The sequence below is a fragment of the Mya arenaria genome, chromosome 12 (assembly GCF_026914265.1).
Source record: "Mya arenaria isolate MELC-2E11 chromosome 12, ASM2691426v1".
NCBI classification, from domain to species: Eukaryota; Metazoa; Mollusca; class Bivalvia; order Myida; family Myidae; genus Mya; species Mya arenaria.
The window spans coordinates 32263169-32284513 of record NC_069133.1 but is presented as its reverse complement, the minus strand read 5'-3'; the positions used below and the strand labels follow the sequence as shown (position 1 = coordinate 32284513).

Below are 21345 nucleotides of genomic sequence, written 5' to 3'. Positions count from 1 at the left end.
GATAGCATTGTTTCTAAGATGCTTTTACTAACGATCACCCTTATCCATTTATTTAAATTTAATCAGTCTGAGAGGTTACAAGTAACATGCAAGAAGGTTTCAATGTTATCATTAAAGCGAACTATAATAACATAGTATTTGACTTTATACCATTGTAATGCATGCAAGCCAATGCTACTATGCAAATATCATTGCACAGTTGAACATAATCAGTATTCGAAACAGACATTCAATGATCAGACTTGCACGAGATTGCCGTACGAGTCTTACCAACATCATTTATTGCCCTCTCCCATAATAATGGGTAACATTGAAGGAAATATATGTCCCTTTCTATTTTCGCTGACTGACAGAGGTGCTTAAGGGGTTGATCACGAGCCTGGGGTCGGATCTACCAACATAACACCTCAAAGTATAAACGCCGTAAGTTAATTAGTTTTTCATTGCAAGAATGTCAGTGACGACGTCATTCCTGTGAAGGTATTTAAAACTTTCCTTAGCTTTATTTGTAATTTCTTTTGCGTAGTTCAAAAGTGCATTTTAGGGCAACTGCAGATTTCCAAGCTAAAGAGGTGATTTTGCATAATATAGACTAACGCTTGGGTTCTGTATTGAAACGGCCACAAATATTTAAAAATGTTAAATGTTCATACTCCAAGTTCGATAGAAATTCATTGAATGTTAAATTGGGTGTATTTTAGAGTGTTTGTTTAGTCAGGTTTCGGCAATTCATAGGGAGTAAATAAGAAAGATTTGATACACTAATAGAATTGACACTTTCAAAATTGGTAGGAAATTGATATTGGTAACATTTCCGTTTTTAACCTGTGAGAGATGGTGCTATGGTGTTAGTCTGTCCTGTTTTGTCATCTAATTTCAGTTATAGATATGGCAACATACGTTGTCTATGAAAACAATTTTGCATTTAAAGACAGTTGGAATAAAGTCAACAGAACACACCTTTGGTCGCAACACCCTATCATGGAGATACCCTTGATAGTTCATGAACGTTCATTATATTAGGGATAACGCCTTTGAATATTCAGCAAGAACTGTCAATTAGATATCTTTATGATCGAGTGACATGATTTGTAGGGCCACTGCCAGTAGAACTTCCACTTTTCTTGTCATTTAATCCATCCCCCTGCTCAATAACATGACAGATCTTTAGGAATATCGCACTGTATAATTAAAAACGTCTTTATAAAGATATCCTTCTTTTCAATGTAATTCATTGACTTTCAGATTTAATTTTGTAATCACATTTAATCTTTTCTAAATCTCCCTCGTTCTTGCAAGTTTGGCATCTATAAGATACAATTTTATTCAAATGAGTTATCATTATAAATGGAAATGATTTCTGCCTGCTCGTTAGGTTCAATAAGTTAAAGTTATCTTTGCGTTTAATTGGCTCTTGGAACAACAAAACATAATAAAGGTCCGTATGAATGATAATAGAAATTTACTATTACATTTGTATTTTTATACTTATGATGTATATGTAATTATAATTTCTTATAATAGTGTTTTCTGGATATTTAGCACGAAAAACAGCGAAACCTATGTCTGTAACATAAAAAAGGGAAAAATGTGCCGGTTGACGAAAACATATTGAACTGTTAAAGCTTTGCAGACCGACATTATGGTAAACATAAACCATGTACGGTTTTAACCCCTGATTTTGACATTGTGTTTGTATTGCTACAGTAAACGTTTACATTGGTTTCACAGCTGCCGTCCTTGGAAGTTATGTTCATGAATATTTACTAAGGTAACAATTTCACACTTCAGACATCTTCAATCTGAAGCGATTTCAACTCGGCTTACTATTCCAGGATTTACACATTACACTGATCCGATGTTTCGGTCATCGATGAGCCGCAATGCTAAAACATGTAATTAGCTTAAGTTGAAAAAATCTCACATTTTAAAACACTTACCTAAAATATTCACTAAAGGTTGCTATTGACATTTAAAATGAAACACGTGACATCGCATTTATCTCAATTGATATCAATATCTTGTAATTAGATATTAATATATGAATATTCTTATAAGGTTTCAAATTGTACTATCCAAAACAACTTCGATATCTGGACAGGAAGACGTATTGGAGTCCATTTTCAGTATTAACTGCAAAAGACTGCCTCAGGTAGGGTTATAACCTAGTATTCCTTGAATGAAAAAGGAGACTGACGTTGCATTATGCAAGATAATTATATCATCGTCAAGATGGATGTCCTATAAGGGTCACGTGAATTTGAAATCGTTTTATTGTCTTCCAGACCTTTCTTTTCTGTCCGTGTCTTTATCACATGGCATTAACTCCAATGAAGAGATTTTCTAAGCGATATAAATGTCACTGGCGTAAAACCCCTCTTCCAACGTTTATTAGGGACTATTACATTCTGCAGGCGTCAACATGTGGAAAAGCGCTATTTTGTCTCTTATTTGCTTGCTTGAATAGAAATGCAATGTACATACTGTTTCGGATTATATGGTCTCAAAAAATGTTGTTTTTGGACAACATTTGTTGCCGTGTAAGAGTGTGAGGTCAACGAACTATTGTAAGAAATGAATATGTTCTAAACTGAATACAAACAATTTCATGGAAACAACAAGCGCATAGTCTTAATTATAGTCTTTATCAATCATTGTCGATAGACGACAATATACAAAATTAAACTGACACAACAATAAACAAATAAACGTGAGACGACAATAAACAAATAAACTGGAGACGACAATAATCAAATAAACTGGAGACGACAATAAACAAATAAACTGGAGACGACAATAACCAAATAAAATCGACACGGCAATAAACAAAAAAACTAGCGGCTACAATAAACAAATAAACTGGAGACGACAATAAACAAATAAACTGGAGACGACAATTAATAAATAAACTCGACAAGACCATAAACAAATTCACTGGATACCACAATAAATAAATAAACAGGAGACGACAATAAACAAATAAACTTGAAACGACAATAAACAAACAAACTGGAGACAAAATAAACAAAGCTCGAGATGACAATGATCAATCAACTCGAGACGACAATAAACAAATAAACTGGAGATGACAATAAACAAATCAACTATAGACGACAATAACAAATAAACTGGAGATAACAAAAAACAAATACACTCGAGACGGTAATAAATTAATAAACTTGAGAAGACTAAAAACAAATTAACTTGAGACGACAATAAACAAATAAGCTAGCGAAGGCGATAAAAAAACACTGGAGACGACAATAAACATATTAACAAAAGACCTCACCAGAACACTAGAGACGGCAATAAACAAATAAGCTAAGGAAGACAATAAAAAAAACTGGAGACGACAATTAACAAAATATCAAGAGACCTCGCCAAAAAACTACAGACGACAATAAACAAATAAACTCGGCTGCCAACTGTGATATGAAATTGTTCTGGAAACTAACTCGCAAACATAAAGGCAGTCGCTCAAATCCAATCAATGAAATACAAGCGGAAACAAGAACTGAACGCGAACCTCACGTTATAGCGTGTGAGTTCGGAAGGTACTTTGAAAATGTATTTTCTCCAAATCGAAAACCACATTATAACAATGAGTTTCTTGATAGTAATGTAGACGAGTTCATAGCACCTGAAGATCGAAGACATGATCCTGATCTTACGAAGGAAGTACAATCAGCTGATGTAGAATTGGCGGTTAAGGTTCTGAAACTACGCAAAGCACCTGGCCATGAGGGTATCACATCAGAACACTTAAAACATGGTGGCAACGTTTTATACAGATACCTAGCTAAATTATTTACAATGATGATAAACTGTTGTAAAATTGGAATTATAATCCCAATACACAAAGAAGGAAAACCTAAAACAAATCCCAGTAGTTAAAGGCCCATAACACTATTACCAGTTATATACAAACTGTTTGAACACCTGTTACACAAACGATTGACTCACTGGCTTTCTTTACATAATGTACAGCTCCCAAACAAACAACAAAACGCCTACCAGAAACACCTCGGATCAATTACTGCTTCCTTCAACCTACAAGAATCGATCTACGAGAGATTCGAACTTGGGTCCAACGTCTATGCTGCCCTACTTGACACTGCCGGAGCTTTTGACAATGTACCACACAGTGCAATCATCATTAAAATGAAAGAAATTGGGATAAAAGGAACGTTTCTACGCTTAATTGCGAACATGTACAGTGCCCTTAAAGGATACGTTTTGGTAAATGATATAGCTTCAAAACACTTCGATGTAAAGCAAGGCATCCGACAATGGGGAGTACTTTCCACCTGGAGTTATCTCCTCTTTATAGACGGTCTCCTGAACAAACTAGAAACTACCGGAAACGATCTTACCCTTAATAACAGTATTCATTGCGGTAATCCTACGCTTGCAGACGACTTGACACTGCTATGTGGAAATAAAACAGCATTAGAAAAGCAATTGGATGTTGTGAAAAAATATGCTAATACGTGGGGATATGACTTCAATGTTAACAAAAGTAAAGCCATAATTTTTAGTACTAACAAACATATTAATGCAACAAATATTAAATTCGGCACTGAACATATAACCAGCACAGGAACAGCAAAGCACGTTGGAATCATACTTGAAAGTACACTGAAATGCACCAAAGCAATTGACGAACGAGTCAGAAAAGGACGGGCATCTCTATTTTCAATCCTCGCGATGGAAAAGACCACCGGTGACGTCAACCCTCTAACACTTAGCCAATTAGTCCAGAAAGTATGTATACCTACAGTCTTGTACGGTTCCGAACTCTGGCATGACATATCAGGGCATGATCGCCTGAAGCTTGAAAAATACATCAGATTAGCTGCTAAACGTATACAACATCTACCAACATGGACAAGAACTGATATGGCATTGAGTCTGCTAGGATGGTTCCCGTTAGAGCTGGAGGTAGATAAGCGCAAATTTATGTTTCTACAAAAGTTGTGTACCCTTCCTAGTGAACACTTAACTAGAAGAATATTTAATTACAGACTTAATCTGTATGTGTTAAGAGGATTCAAGCTCCAACGAGGATTCATACCAAGCGTTGTGCGTTTGCTTATTCAGTATAATATCTTCAACTACTTACTGATTTATATCCGCACATCGACATTCCCTAGTAAATATAGCTGGAAGAAAATCGTTCAATTTAACCTTAAAAAGTATTATACTAATGCATGGAAAAACAGAACACAACGTTATGAAGATTTTGCGCGATTTCTTGCTGTTCATGACAGCATTGTACCTTCTAACCTATGGTTACTTACCAACGGAAGAGATGAAATTATACATGCAATCAGCGCGGTGAATGTCATAATAGTACGGTACTTTAAACCCTACACGTGTAAAATATGTAACGCTCATGTCTCTGAACTGGCCAGACACCTTATTGTAAGCTGTTATGGCACTGCTTGGCTAAGGAAAAAACTGTTCAGTGATCTACGTTTTGTGTTAGACTCCAACTTTGTAAGCTTTCTTAAAAGAGCTGAAAATGAAATGTTTTTTTCGCATACGTTTTCAAGCAGAGACTCTCAATGCGTTTCATTTTGACCCAAAATTGCAGAAAACATTTCTGAATAAGACGCTCAAATTCATTTATGACACGGTCAATATGTACAACCGACTATAGAAAGCATTAGTCCTTATTATAATGTTCTCTATAAAACATGACGTAATCACAAGGAGTTGCATCTAAAACATCCCAACCTGGTTTATGGTTTATATTTCGTACTTCGATAAGCCTTGACGATGGGTGAATTAGGGGGTTTGTAACTCATGAAGAAAATGCTGTTACAGAAACTTATTTCATGTTATTTCTTGCTAATGTGTTTACATGTTTTATCACACACCATACTATTTGTTTATTCACATATTTATATTTCATTATTCTTTACATTTAACATGTCAATAACTTTATAATCACTGAAAAGTGGAAATAAAGAGTATATATATATATAACAATAAACAAATAAACAAGAGACCTCACCTAAAAAACTAGAGACGACATTGAACAAATAAACAAGAGACCTCACAAAAAAGAGTCGATGGTAAACAAATAAACACGTGACGACTGTAAACAAATAAAGTGAATACGTCAATCAACATATAAAGCAAAATTGAGTATTACAATATTTGGGTAGCTGATTGGACATGTGTGATTTTTTCAGTCATATCTGATGCAGCATTTTTTTCAATAGGAACGTCATGAGATGCGAAACAGTCTTAACAAATCATTATTTAAACTGCACTAGATGGCCATTTGTCGCATAAACTTTAGAGTATATGAAGGCCGTATAAGGTCCTGTGAATCATAAACTTTAGAGTATATGAAGGCCGTATAAGGTCCTGTGAATTATAAACTTTAGAGTATATGAAGGCCGTATAAGGTCCTGTGAATTATAAACTTTAGAGTATATGAAGGCCGTATAAGGTCCTGTGAATCATAAACTTTAGAGTATATGAAGGCCGTATAAGGTCCTGTGAATCATAAACTTTAGAGTATATGAAGGCCGTATAAGGTCCTGTGAATCATAAACTTTAGAGTATATGAAGGCCGTATAAGGTCCTGTGAATTATAAACTTTAGAGTATATGAAGGCCGTATAAGGTCCTGTGAATCATAAACTTTAGAGTATATGAAGGCCGTATAAGGTCCTGTGAATCATAAACTTTAGAGTATATGAAGGTCGTATAAGGTCCTGTGAATCATAAACTTGCACAATTAAGCGATCTTTTGGAGATTCTCATGAACGAATCTTTTTATATTCGTTTTCAAGTCTTCCGTTATTCCCTTTTTCCACGGCGAAGAAACGAAGCGCTTACTAGTCTGTCCTTCGCGATTTCGCAAACCTTTTTATATAATATTAATAATAATAATAACAACTTTATTTAACGAAGGTTACATACTAAGTTCTTATTGCTCTTATTGAATTAATTATCAAAAGCTGAATGCAGACAGATGCATTAGTCCCGCGGGAAGCAGAGCAAAATTGTGTCATACAACTGGAACAGTTCATGATTTAGTTTTCACCATAAGCAGTTTGAACGCGTGAATTAACCAACTGTTTCAGTATTTGTTTCATTCACGACAAGCTACAGGAACAGAGCTAGATACAATCAACGTATATACCTACCTTATTCGTCGCCTCATTTATGGCACAAATAACATATATGGACACACGAGTTGTATAAAGTATGTTTGTCTATATTCGACTGTCTTTAACTCATCCATGGTCGCTGAACTCGTCTCACCCGAACACGATCATTATTATTATCATAAGTACAACTCAAACTATTAAACAATTGTACAAATCGTCATCTTGCTTTTGAAGTACCTGGTTATTTCAAGCTGTGACATCATTACAAAAAACACATGTGACGGCAGCCTTCTGTGTTGCAAAAGGAACAAAATGTATGATTTATTATGTTGAAAAATGTTTATTAATTAATCAATATAATTTATGGCATGGTCTGTCCAGCCATCTATCAGAGCTGTATAGTCAATAATAGTTAAAACAGCCAAGAGAAAGAAAAAAATTCAAGCTAGAGATATCAAATCTGGAAACAGTAAACTAGTACGAAAATAATGACATTATCTTGCTTGGTTCCAAAGTAAGGTCAATAACGTAAGGTTAATACAAAAGCATTAATAAATGTTATATATCACTATAATTTGTATTTCTTAATGCAAAAATATGACTGACCTAAAGCATATGTGGGAAAGATCTATAATGAAATTATACTTTCAATGGTAGTCATTAAATGTAAAATGCATACGTTTGTACACTCATGTATGCATTCACAATAACATTGCGTCTTGAACAACGGTGTGTTTTAGCAAAACGGTTAACGGGGAAAATCAAATGGTCCCAAAATGTTTCCATACTTTTGTAGCCGATATAACAGTTTAAACTTATTTGTTGCACAGTTTTTTTTTTATAACTGGTTATACATATCTTGAAAGCACTTACTTTATAATTGTCTCCTGAGGTCATAACGTACTACATGAACATACACTCAAAATGACTACTTAAATATGTATGGTATGGTATATAAATCTATTAAAAATCTTACACCGAGTTATATAAGAGACATTATTAAGGTATCAAGCAATATAAGATATGGATAACGATCTTCTACGCGACAAGACATTGCTCACATTCGACATAAAACACAATATAGAAACACTCGTTTGCATGCTACAGTGGGAAAGTTGGGAACTCTTTACCAGAAGGTAAAAACGTAAATCAAATACGGAAAAGACATTTAAAGCCTGCTGCAAGAAGTTCTTTTTACGTCATCAATTGCAATCAAAGCGCTGAAAGCGCTGCAAGACTGTCGGTGATGTTACTGAAACAAGCAAACACTGCCGCTACGTTCTTTCAAATGAAACATGATCAAATGATTTCATATAAATGATGAACATCCTTTAAGGTAGATTATAATAAGCACAAATATATTGACTCTACTTAACCATGTATCTAATGGCCTTCAAAAATCTTGATTTAAGTTTCCTAAATGTTAACCGCTTTAAATCAGTTAAATGCATATTCATTATGTTAGAAATGCTTAAATATATGCTATTTGACGTCGCTTCAGTAAGCAATTACATGCCTTCATTTCATTAGGGTTTGTTGAAGCCAATGACTTTAAAATGCAAATACAATACAATCTATACCCAAGATTCAGAGGACATAATAAAAATATAACATTAAAATGATTCTCGTTCAAGCTTAAAAATGCCCCCACAACTCCTATCAACAGATTCCACATATCTACAAAATTTGTGCTCTTTTTTGGTTACTTTCTTTGATATAAAAGTGAAAATATATATGCATGGTGCTGTGGCGTCATACAAAAAAAACTAATATCTGGACAATTGAATAAAATATGCATGGAACGAACTGACAGCTGGTTTTTCATTGACTTTGAGGCAGTTTTTAAATTTTGACCATTCAAAGTATGAGGGTAGTTGGTACAATTTTCGATCATATTCAAATGATGGCTGATATTTGCTTATAAACATGTATCCTCTTAGCAGAAGGGTATAAGTAAATGACATAGTTTTAATGTCCAATATTGGAGTTGTGACCTTGACCTCAAAATCCAAAGGGTTCATCTGCTGGTCACCACAACCTAAATTTCAAGTTTGAAGGCCATGGGTGCAGGCTTTACCGAGTTGTCACACGGGCAAGCTTTTTGCGTTCAATGTCTCTGTGACAAATCATTAGGGTTTACCTACTGGTCCGGCCCAACCTCGAAATTGTTGAAGGGCCATGGGTGCATGCTTTGTCGAGTCATTATTAGCACAACCTTTAAGCATTCATGGTCACTGTGACCTTGAATTTTGACCCAATGACCCCTTAATCAATAGGGGTCATTTTATGGTAAGGGTTAGCCTCCATGTCGAGTTTGAGGGCCATAGGTGCAGGCATTGTCGACTTATCAGTCAGACATGCTGTAACACCTTCCTGTTCAAGGTCACTGTGACCTTTGACCCAATTAACCCTAAAATTAAACAGGGTCATCTACAGGTTAAGCCCAACTTTCATGTCAAGTTTGACAATAGGTCTAGGAGTTGTGGAGTCTACTGGCCGACATATGTACAAAGCAATATACTCCTCTTTTTTGAAGGGGGCCTAATAAACTGAAATTGATTTAATATTTCTGTTTATTATTTTAATTAACTTACATTACATACAACAAGTACCATTTTGATAATTTTGAATACTCATTTGGGCATGTACATGGGTTTTGGTCTGATGATGAACCAGAAACTACATAGTGATATTCCCTCCTATCAATTCTAAATTAAAATAACCATGAGAAAATAAGCATGTCTCTGCACCATGAATAAATATGTCAAACAAAATAAATGTCAAGTTATTCATGATTAATTTCACACTGTTCTTTTGATGATTTACGTGCATTCCTGACTGCAGGTTTTTCCCATTTCCCCACACAGTTATTTTATATTGGCATAACAAGGTTAGATCTTGAGTTGGGTTTTCATTGCTGGACACTATCTCTTTGTCTCCACAGAAAACAAACTGGTGCAAATTTCACTGTGACACCTTCAAAAAAGATATTATATTCTAACTGAACTCTGCATCAATATTCAATTATTTTTATTGGATTTAGGAAATGTCTTTGTTTTAAAGGGTTTATATAACTTAATGCATTTTATTCAATTTAATGCATGATCATGCTGAACTCTTTGACATTGATAATGATGGATAAAACAAACAAGAGCTGTCACAGAGACAGCGCGCTCGACTATTCCGCCGCTTTTCGGTGTATGAATTGAAAAGTTTTGGCGAAATATGCATGGATCACTGTTAGATTAGATTTCAATACAATACATGATGTGCTGAGATATTTACATAAATTGAATGGAAAATATTAGAGGTGGTACGCAAACTTTAACGTAAATTCTAAGTAAAAAAGTGGCATAATATTTGTCAAAATGGTTGATAGAGTTACCTCCTCCTGTGTACAGGTTGGGGGTATGATGGTGAACAAGCGTGCAAAGTTTCAAAGCCAGATGTAATTGGACTTTGAAAATATTTGAGATGGATTGCAAACTTTAACGTAAATTCTGAGTAGAAAAAGGGGCATAATTTTGTCAAAATGCTTGATAGAGTTACCTCCTCCTGTGTATAGACTGGGGGCATACTGGTGAACAAGTGTGCAAAGTTTCAAAGCCAGATGTCAATGGACTTTGAAAATATTAGAGGTGGTACGCAAACTTTAACATAAATTGTAAGTTGAAAAAGGGGCATAATTTTGTCAAAATGCTTGATAGAGTTACCTCCTCCTGTGTACAGGCTGGGGGCATAATGGTGAACAAGCGTGCACAGTTTCAAAGCCAGATGTCAATGGACTTTAAAAATATTTGAAGTGGTACGCAAACTTTAACCTAAATTCTAAGTTGAAAAAGGGGTATAATTTTGTCAAAATGCTTGATAGAGTTACCTCGTCCTGTGTATAGGGTGGGGACATAATGGTGAACAAGTGTGCAAAGTTTCAAAGCCATAGGTCAATGGACTTTGAAGATATTTGAGGTGGTACGCAAACTTTAACATAAGTGGTTACGCCGACACTCGGGTGAGTAGGATAGCTCTCCTTATCCTTCGAATAGTCGAGCTAAAAAGGCATATGATTTGTGTACGGATTAAAAATTATTGAATTAATTGTAAATGTGTTCTTTAATTAATAGACAAGTGGCAACAATTTCCCCAGTCAAAAAGCACCTAAATAATGCTTGCATTTGTAATTTGCATTTTTTTTTTGCTTTGATCATTTAAGTCAAATTAATTAGACATGATAATGCATTAAAATTAGAAATATTTTTTGGGCATCAATCTATTGTGTGTGCCTTCAATCTTAAAATAAATTTCTTCTCAACAGAGGATCAATTTATCATTTTTTTTTAATAAAAAACAAGATTTTGATTATGACATACCTGCATAGTTAGTGGTCTCCATAACTGCTCAGAAATGCTCTCTATGACAAACAAAGTGCTGGTGTATGGCCAGGGAATAGTGCTGCTCCAACCAGTAGCGCATTTCTTCCTACAGGCAGACAAGCTCCTCAATATGGTTTCTGTCATGGCTGTGATAACAGTATGTAACAGCCCTTTTCTACTTTCCAGAAAATGAATCTTCCAATCTAAATTACAAATTTAAGAACAAATTTATACATATGCGCATGTAACGGTGTGTGTATACCACGTGATAAATTACGTCATATATGCTACGTCAGAAGGCAACATTTTGCTTAAAATGAAGACTTAAATCAAAGATAACTTTTCTTTTACAACACCATTTTAAATGAAACAAAGGGCAGTCTACTTAAAGAGCCCGGCATTTTTTTTATTTCCGAAATTTGATGAGGTCATTAGTTTCATCAAACACTTCGACAAACCTGTTTCCAAAATAATGTTTTGACAGTGCTCCGTCAGACGGCCGGATTGTGAAAAAGTATGTCGAAGTGTTTAAAGAAACTAAACTGGCAATCAAACTCTGGTAAAAGACCGAAGGTTGGGGTCTGTAAGCGCCGTAGTCTACGCTTTGTTTCATTTAAAATGGTGAAGAAATAGTGAAGTTATCTTTGTTTGATTTGTCTTTTTTCAAATCAAAATATTGCCTTCCGACGTAGCATTTATGACGCAATTTATCACGTGGTATACACACACTGTGTAATGTTGTTAAAAACAAATCATTTAGTTGCCACAATACTATAAAATATTAGGTGAGAATTGAGCCAAATCACACTTAGTCATTTAAAGGGACTGTACACCTGGTTGGCACCAAAACAAGTTTGTTTTTTCTGTAACCAATCTCAGGACAATTATTTAATAAAATGTTTTACTCCTTGATATCATAATTTAAAAAAAAAATGTATATAAAAATGTTTGAGTCAGAGGCCAGTTTCGAACTGGGGTCGCCGAAATTGCATTCCAGTGTTGTATCCACTGTGCTACGAAGGTTTACTCTATGCGGTTGGAATATTTAAGCTATATACCTAACTTGGTAATACCACATGATAACATCGACTAGCCAATCACGCAGAAGGAATGAATTCTACTAGCTAGACATAACTACTAATATTTTTAATGGAAAAAAATAAGAAAAAACTGCAAAAAAGAAATTAATTGTAAACTATGTGGTACTTCCGTTAGTAAATTTCAATGCACTGTATACCAAAATATCAAAATCAAGTTTATGTCGGTTTTCGACAATTTTCACTTTTTTTCGCTATTTTATCATACGGTGTACAGCCCCCTTAAAGCTGCACTATCACAGATTTACCGTTTTTTAAACTTTTGTATTTTTTGCCTTGGAATGACCAATTTGCGTAAATATCTGCAAACCTGATTGATATAAGAATGCTGACAAAATAATAGATTCCAGTCTTTCGAAACATTTCAGGTCGAAAACTAAGGTTTTTAACTTAAGCGTTACTTACGGTTTAAGAAAAATGCATAAAACATTTGGAACTTAAAATATATAAAAAAAAATCTGACTAATTTATTGTCAACAATCTTATAGTAATGGTTTACATGCATTTTCGCATATATTGGCTTGTTCCAAGACAAAAATAAGTTGCTGCACTCTCAGTCACAGATTGAAGGTTTTGACAACTTCTTTTACTTTTAAGCTTGGAATAAGCTAATGAAAAGCAGTATGAAAACTGATAATATAAGATTGCTGACAAAAGATAAGATCATGATTTTTATATTTACATTCGTAACTAATGGTTTTATGGTAAAAAGCATTACTAACGCTTTACTTATAATCTGTGCTGCACTCTGACAACTTTTTTCATGGTTAAAAGCATTACTTATACTTTAATACTGATAATGAGATTTTTATCATAAAACATCATCTTTTAACCATATTAAAATAAGAAAACAGTGATCCAATTTTTCAGCTGTCTTTTTTTTACTTCCAATTAATATATGAAAACAGCAATCCACTTTTTCCAGTTGTCTGTTATGTCCAGTGTTCAGAAATTCGCATAAAAATAATTCATTCCAAGACCAAGAAATAAAAAGAAAGTTGTTAAAACAGTCAATCTGTGAGAGTGCAGCTTGAACTGTCAGAACATTTAAAGCGAACCAGGCACATTTATATTGGTAGACTAGCATTTTACCATTCTGTGCTGGCCAGTAAAGTTCTCAAATGAATTAGAATTCAAAATGTATATATACCTTTGTTCATTTTTTTTTGCCTACTCTGTTTCAACTGAATTTCCTAAACGAATGAGAAATTTCAAAAATAATTACAATATCTCAGCAAATACCTGCACTTACGTGTTTCTTGCGCAATCTGTCAGCTTTGGTAGGCTCAGGTTTCACTTGGTCCATCTCAATACTTATAGTCTTCTTGTTTGATGTATTGCCATCCTATTTTTAAGTCAGGTCAGGGAGCCATTTAAGCATTGTTCCAGTTGATGTTAACAATACTAGCCTTGTAGCTATGCACTTTTCAATCTGAAAGTTTACAAAAGAACATGGCTGTAATATTTAATAAAAAAAATCATAATTGTCAACCCCGGGATGATGGGTTCTAAAATAAACCTGTGAGAAAAGGTGCTACTGGTATGGTGCTTGAACCCACGACCATGTGAACACTTGCATGGAGATATATCAAACTGAGCTAACCTGGTAACTGATTTTTAGGCAGTTCCCAGCTTGGCTTTACAATTGACTGGTGCATTATGCATTACAAAGACAATAAATCAAACACTTGAAGCACTAGTCCAAATAATAGTAACTTGACTGATCATTTTACAAATTTCGAAATGACATATCCTTCACTACATTTTTTTTATACCAAAAATGGGTAGTTAATTCTATCAGGATTCTGGGTTATAGCATCTTTCAACGATGAAATGTCATTAAAACAAGAAATATTATCAGATAATGATATTAAATATGAGTTATGTACACACAAAATAAAATCCGACAAATTATTATGAGTTTGATGAGTGTTTATCTTCATTTCAAAACATAATGATATAAACTGTTATATATGAAGAGCACCTGCACGGCTGGAGTGCATAGATTTACAACAATCGGAGCCTTTTGGCCATGGCCGAGTTGTTACGATTATATATACAAGGTGACTGGTCTATCTCGGAGTTTACCTTGATGGTCGAGTTGTGGTTAAATGCATTAAATGCTTGTTTTGTGAAAAAATATTTGCACTTGCACATGGTAAAAACTAAAATACAAATATAAACATTTAATATCTATTTCAAACATATTATAATTATCTAACTACAATTTCAATACCTTTCAACCCCCACCCTGTTTTGCACAAACCCGATAAGACGTAAGGGATCAGAAAATTCCCATGTACAGTACACTCCACGTGGAACTACCACTTTCTGTTTTCCACCATGGATTTTCGTTATTGCTGACATGACATCCAATTTATCTAAATCGGCTTTCCTTATTGTTTTCACTCGTTCACCCACTGAGGCTTAACAGTGGACTGTATAATTACAATCGTCGCATAACTCGGGAGTGAAAACACCACGAAACCCTAAGGAAACCAATAAGAATGTCCTACTGAACATGTAGCTGATTTTGTGTAATTAATTTAAATACTGTTCTGTATTGTGTTGTTTTAATGTTTTTCAGACTTACTTGCACATAATACGACTTGTAATCCTTTGACGGAGCAAAATTTGCAATATATGTTGATGTCAATTTTTGATCCATATCTTACTCATTTGACTTTAGTCCCAGTTTCTTAAAGTAATGTAAACATTTTGTTTGCTATGTATATTCAATAAATTTCTTTTAACTTTTTTACATTAAAACCTCCAGTTAGATTAAAAAAATATGCATTTTTCGAAATAACAGACATGCCAGATAACCAAAAGTAGTCTAAATTCAGTGCACAATACGTCACTACGAAATTTGCGTATCACGTGACTTCCACATTGATAAAAATACTAGATTGAGTTTTAAACTAATAATTTCAAATTACTAACTAAGAAGTAATGGTTTCAATATAAATTATAAACACAATATTCATACTAACACCGTAACTTTCATAAAGTACCGTAATTCACCTAAGAGTTCGGACACTCTAAATATTCGGACACCCATAATTATTTTCCAAAATAATTTATTTTGCGTACCTAATTTTCGGACACCCAAAGGACAACAATAATAACTTTCACAGTTACCAAGTTTCACAGACGAAGATTATTGATTTGGCTAGATTACCTAACCGTTAACACCACTGTGACATGTTAATTAGTTACTACCCATCCTAAACGATTTATTGCCTGTTGAAAAGGATGTGTGATATATTTATTGGAGGATTAAAGAAACAACAAGGGCAATCAAGGGATTAAGAAAACATAGACATGACATGTTTGTAAAACGATCTGCCAATAAACTTTCAAACTTGTACCACATTAATAGACTGTATGAAGCAATAATCGTACAGTTATACATTAATCCTGCATAGCAATGTCCATGCTCTCCACGAGATCCTTGTGGGTATAACTGTAAGTTATGTGACGTCCCACAGTGTGACTCTTTGATCTGAAGCCGATAGAATGTGTTTATTCAGTTCAATGCATGTATAAAATGGTGTTTTAATTAACTTGATGAAGGATTTACACTTATAGGCGTAATAAATAAGTTTATGACCATTGATTACTACGGATAAATTAATAAGTGGTAAAATGCAAACATGAAGAAAAAAGGCAGGTTAAACAAACATTTAAATAAAATGGCAATTTTCTATGTATTTGGACAGCGAAAAAAATAATTAATTTAAGGTGAATTACGGTAGTTCAAGTAAAAGCTGAATTATATTCATTTAGAGAAGGAAATAAATTACGACAATATCTTTATACAGATGTAGATTGTTTTATTGAATATGTCTTCTTTCTTTCTTCACGAGAAAAAATGATTTTGATAAACAGAATTAATTGCATATGTCATTATTTATTTTCAATAGTAGCAAGGTAGTTGCAAACCATACAACTCAGAAGTCCGCTTTGAGGCCAATAAAACAACACGACACAATCACCGGCCATACTGGCAATAAAACCCTCGTCGGAAAAAGAGCAATCTCGGCGGAAAAAGAGAAACTCGGCAGATTTTAGCGATGAAAGTGGACAACTACTCGGCTGTCTGCGATAAATTAAAAACCCTCGGAGTGACCGAGGAAAGTGGTAGTTGCACATGGAGTGTACTGTAACACGTCTATTTTTTTTAGAATATTGAAGCACATTGTTCTTTTTTGATGGTTGATACGTTTCAGATTAAACAACAATAACAAATGCAAAATAATTTTAGTGAATAATCAACTCTGACTTGAAAGTAGCATGAAAACGTTACGGTGAAGGATTTGCCATATCATTTTTTTTTAAATCGTAAAATGTCCGTCAACGCACAAATATTTGGACTAAGAGCGCTAGACGGGGTCACGGACACTACGGACCATGGACATTACGGACCAGACATTACGGACCAGATTTAGGGACACTGCTAGACGTACCTTCGGTGTCCAAAAATCGATCACTTCCTGGCAGCTCATTTCTGGATTGTCTCCATCTAAATTTAACGTTTTTGACTCATACATTGATGTCAGTTTTGCTTCGACGAATGTTAAAGCAGTAACACTTAATGCAGGTCGTTTTTTTGTAGAGGAACGGGTTCGAAGTAACATTCAATTTCATTTCCGCATAATCGCCGCCATATTGTATGACTTTAAAAACTACACCCAATAGTACAGAACAACAATAGGCATAACGTTGACACACTGTGATAGTTATAATCCGAATAACAAACACAAACAAATACAATAGTTTGATTGCCGCTGAAAAACAATCATTTGAAACAGATAAGCTATTTAACAAAATATTACATAACATGAACTCTTTAACCGCGTATGATTTATTTCTGAATAGCTTTCATTCATAAAATATGTTCTTCGCCGGGTCAGTCGGGGTCAGTCTTGAATGCCGGGATATATGTGACGTCACACGGGTTGCAAACATGTGGCGTAGCTTACTATTGGTTGTAGGGTAAAATGACTTCGTATGTAAATGCTTTGTTTTCATTATTTTGTTCAATAAAACTCATCAAATTGCAAATACAACTCTTCTAAGAGCATGGGTGAAAGTTTTCCGGCATATGCCGGATTTTCCGGTTTTTCCTGATCCAGAGGGGTCGTTTTTCCAAATAGTGTAAATCCGTTGAGATTTTCAGAGGGGGGTTAGGGGGTATGACCCAACTCCTCTTCCGAATTTCGATCATATTTTGCAGAGGTCAACAATAAGTCCGATTTCACAACCTCCATTTTTGCCATCCAGCAGGTGCCCGCTTGAACAAGTGCGCGTTTTTATTTCATTTACGGAGATAGCCGATCTTTTTGTTCGATTACGGCCAAACAGACTCGGTGTGCGATCCTCTTTCATCGGGAATCGCCGAATCGTAATTCCGACAAACGAGGTCGAGGAAAACCCTATACGTCATTCGTGTGAAAGGATACTTTTGATTGGCTTACTCGATTTTACCCTCCAATGAAATAGCGTGTCTTTTATCACTTAAGGACAGCACATAAAGATGGCCGACATTGTTATTATTAGCAACTGTCATTCGATGCAGACGATTGTTTATCAAACAAAATAGTTCTGAAAATTAAGTTTTTGCTAGCGGGTTATAATACAAGGACTTAGAAAAGGCAGTAAAGAAAGTGGAGGTGGGAATGTTTGTCTGAGGTTGACAAAAACGGTTATAGATGGGGAAATCGCTCTGCGGAGCGTAATCATTTGGCGATGAAATGATGTGTAAAAACCAATCATTTGGGAATCTTCCCTGCAGCTTCTCAAAACTGAAAAAGCAAAAAGGGTTGCAAAATTACACGGACTGGCCAAACAGACGGTGCTTAAAAGGAAATGAAAGAATGAAAATGGTAGCAACAGTCAGAATAAATGGAAAAGAATCAAACTTGGTTGATTAATGGTTCTTAAAAGAGTGTTGACAAAAGCATCAGTTTGAAATATTATAAGTTTTTTTGGTCCAAATCTTAATTATAATAAATAAATGAAGAAATTCTACCTTATACATTTTTGTGACTGTTGATACATTTCCTACCAAACGAATCAGTTTAGGCATAAAATTCATTAATGGTATCATTTTCTTATATTAATATTTTTTCTTTTTAATAGTGTAGAAAATATTATTTAGCCATACATTAAAGTAATTTAAGTCAGGCTTCAATTTCATTTCATAGTCAATTTATACTCTGGAATGGCATTTTATTCCCTTAAAATTCTTAAATCTCAGGAGCTTCCGGGGGCCTCCGGCCCCCTGGACCCCCTGCCAGGGCTTTGCCCTGGACCCACCGGGGGCCCTGCGGCCCCCATCAAAATATTTCAGGTTTTTCAAAATTTCCAACTTTCACCCATGTAAGAGTACCACGCAATGTTTTGTCATGAAAAATGCAATAACGCGTCAAATACACATAAGCAAGTAATTGACACCCCACATCCACGTAAGTAGTTCTGTTCCTACGCAGGTGGTGTGTATTAATATATTCATGTTCAATATGTCGTGTCAGGCGACTAGTCGCGTTTCTGAAATACCGCTCTCTAAAGACTGTCGGCTTGCAGCCGACAGTCTAAAAACCGTTGTAAGAATTGTACGCATGACTATTGTTTTTACATTATGTATATATCTCGAGTATGGTGTTAAATACATTTTCATTCTAAGCATTTATGTGTGTGTGCGTGTGTATGGTCTTTCAGAAGGCCACATTGTAAATAAGTCGTATGTTATGTTTGTTTATAATATGATGCCTATGTCTTAATGTGTTACCTTCTTTAAATAATCATATGCTATTCTTGTAAACAACATCCCGCACACCATGATCTCACTCCGAAACAAAATACGTCCAAAATACATCAATTTGAGATAATGGAATACCCAAATCAAATTAACATTGCATCACTATAGAAATAAATGAAGAGATAACAAGCCCGTTATTGCACATAGATGAGGTCTTGTGGATGAACTAGTCCCTAATAAACGTTTCCAACAACGATCCTCAACGTCATTGTGACATTTATTTTGGAATAACATGTTTCCATAGCGAAGTTAGTGGCATGTATTTACGACCCAAAGAGACAATGAAAGTCTGGAAGACAATAACAAGTCACTTAGGGTCACTCTTTTTATTCGCGAGGTCTTGTGGGGTTTTGCGTCACAATAGCACGGTCCGATCCTATCTGCATGATATGAACATGTGTCGCATATACTGCCACATTACATTATTAAAAATGAAAGCCGTATAAGATCTTGCAAATTACAAAATGGCACATATTTACAAGTTCCAGAAGCTTCGCTAAATTAATGGAAAAATGTTGGCATAATCAGATTTATTTCGAAGTCGTATTCGTAAGTATAATGTTTTTCACAAATTTCCGCAGCGATGTCTGTCCGTGGAAAATACTGTAAATCTGTTCGACACGCACTTTTTGAATTGCTAAGAAAAGATATATACAAGGTGAAATGCAAAGAAGAAAGTATTTTTTCAACGGATTAAGTACATGAATCAAGCAAATAACAATCGCAAACCAGGAAACTCTTGCAAAAAAATTAGCTAAATAAAATGACCTACCGGCAATATATATTGAACATATTTGTGCTTTATATTGAAAGCTGCACACAGATATACCGTTTTTTACAACTTTTTTATACTTTGTCTTGGTAAGAGAAATTTTCTGCGTAAATATCTGCAAACCAATGATAGAAGATTGCTGACAATAGATCAGATCGCAGATTTTCCTTTGTTATGTTCAAAAATTAATGTTTTATTGCTTAATCCATTACTAACGATTTAAGAAAAATGTATTAAATATCATTTTTTGAACTTAAATTTAAAAATCTGCGATCTGATATGTTGTCAGCAGTCTTATATAATTGGTTTCCATGCATTTTCGCAAAAGTTGACTCGTTCCAAGACCAAAAAAAAAAAAGTTGTCAAAACGTTTAATCTGTGAGAGTGCAGCTTTGATAGCGTGTTCATACAGTGTGTGTATACCAAGTGATAAATTGCCTTGCAGAAATGTAAAAATTGTAAAACTCAATCAATTTCTTCATTACATTGCGAACGATAATTCATAGTCTGCAGTTGTTTAGTCAATCATTATGTAAACAGAGGCAACATTTGAAGGAACTTATCGTCTGTAAAAGTAGCAAATTTTGAAAAAACACCACTGAATCCATATGCATATTATTACATTATCTTGATGGTTTCAAAAGATGGGGAAATAAGTAAGATGGAGCAAGGAACGTACATGTAACTTTACCAGGGTTGAAAGATGAAACTGATTGTTTTACGTTAAAACATGCTGCAATCTGTTACGGAATGTTTTACATGTATTAAATTTTAATTATTTACAACATTTTGTTCAAGATTGTAGGGGCTTTCGTTAGAACAGGCTATTATTCTATTTGTTTGTAAAGGGCGGGGGGCAAACAGAAACAGCGAAAAAAATTAAATTGCAATTCTCAATTATAGTATCCACAGTAACTTAAACAGGCGCAACAATAATTCTTCAAGAAGTGAACACTAAATTGACAGCAAGTAAGCATCATGAAGCGACAACATTCAATGATTACGACAAATTGGTCCCTAATAAACGGTGCAAGAGATAGTTAACCGCCAATGTAACAATTGGGGAGAAAATAATTCATTGAACATGACTTCTTCGTAATCATTTGGTGAGAAAAATCTTGTCAACGCGACGTTAATGGTAATTCCTTTCTTAG

The 21345-nt window shown here is 34.6% G+C and overlaps 1 long non-coding RNA gene across 1 annotated transcript; it reads right to left on the bottom strand.

Moving 5' to 3' along the window:
* Positions 1-10005: 10005 nt before the first annotated feature.
* On the bottom strand, positions 10006-13975 carry LOC128211075 (uncharacterized). The gene is made up of 3 exons (XR_008257201.1): positions 13849-13975; positions 11497-11702; positions 10006-10105 (listed from the first exon to the last, which is right to left on the bottom strand). It is a non-coding gene; the product is annotated as an uncharacterized LOC128211075 (long non-coding RNA).
* Positions 13976-21345: the final 7370 nt, after the last annotated feature.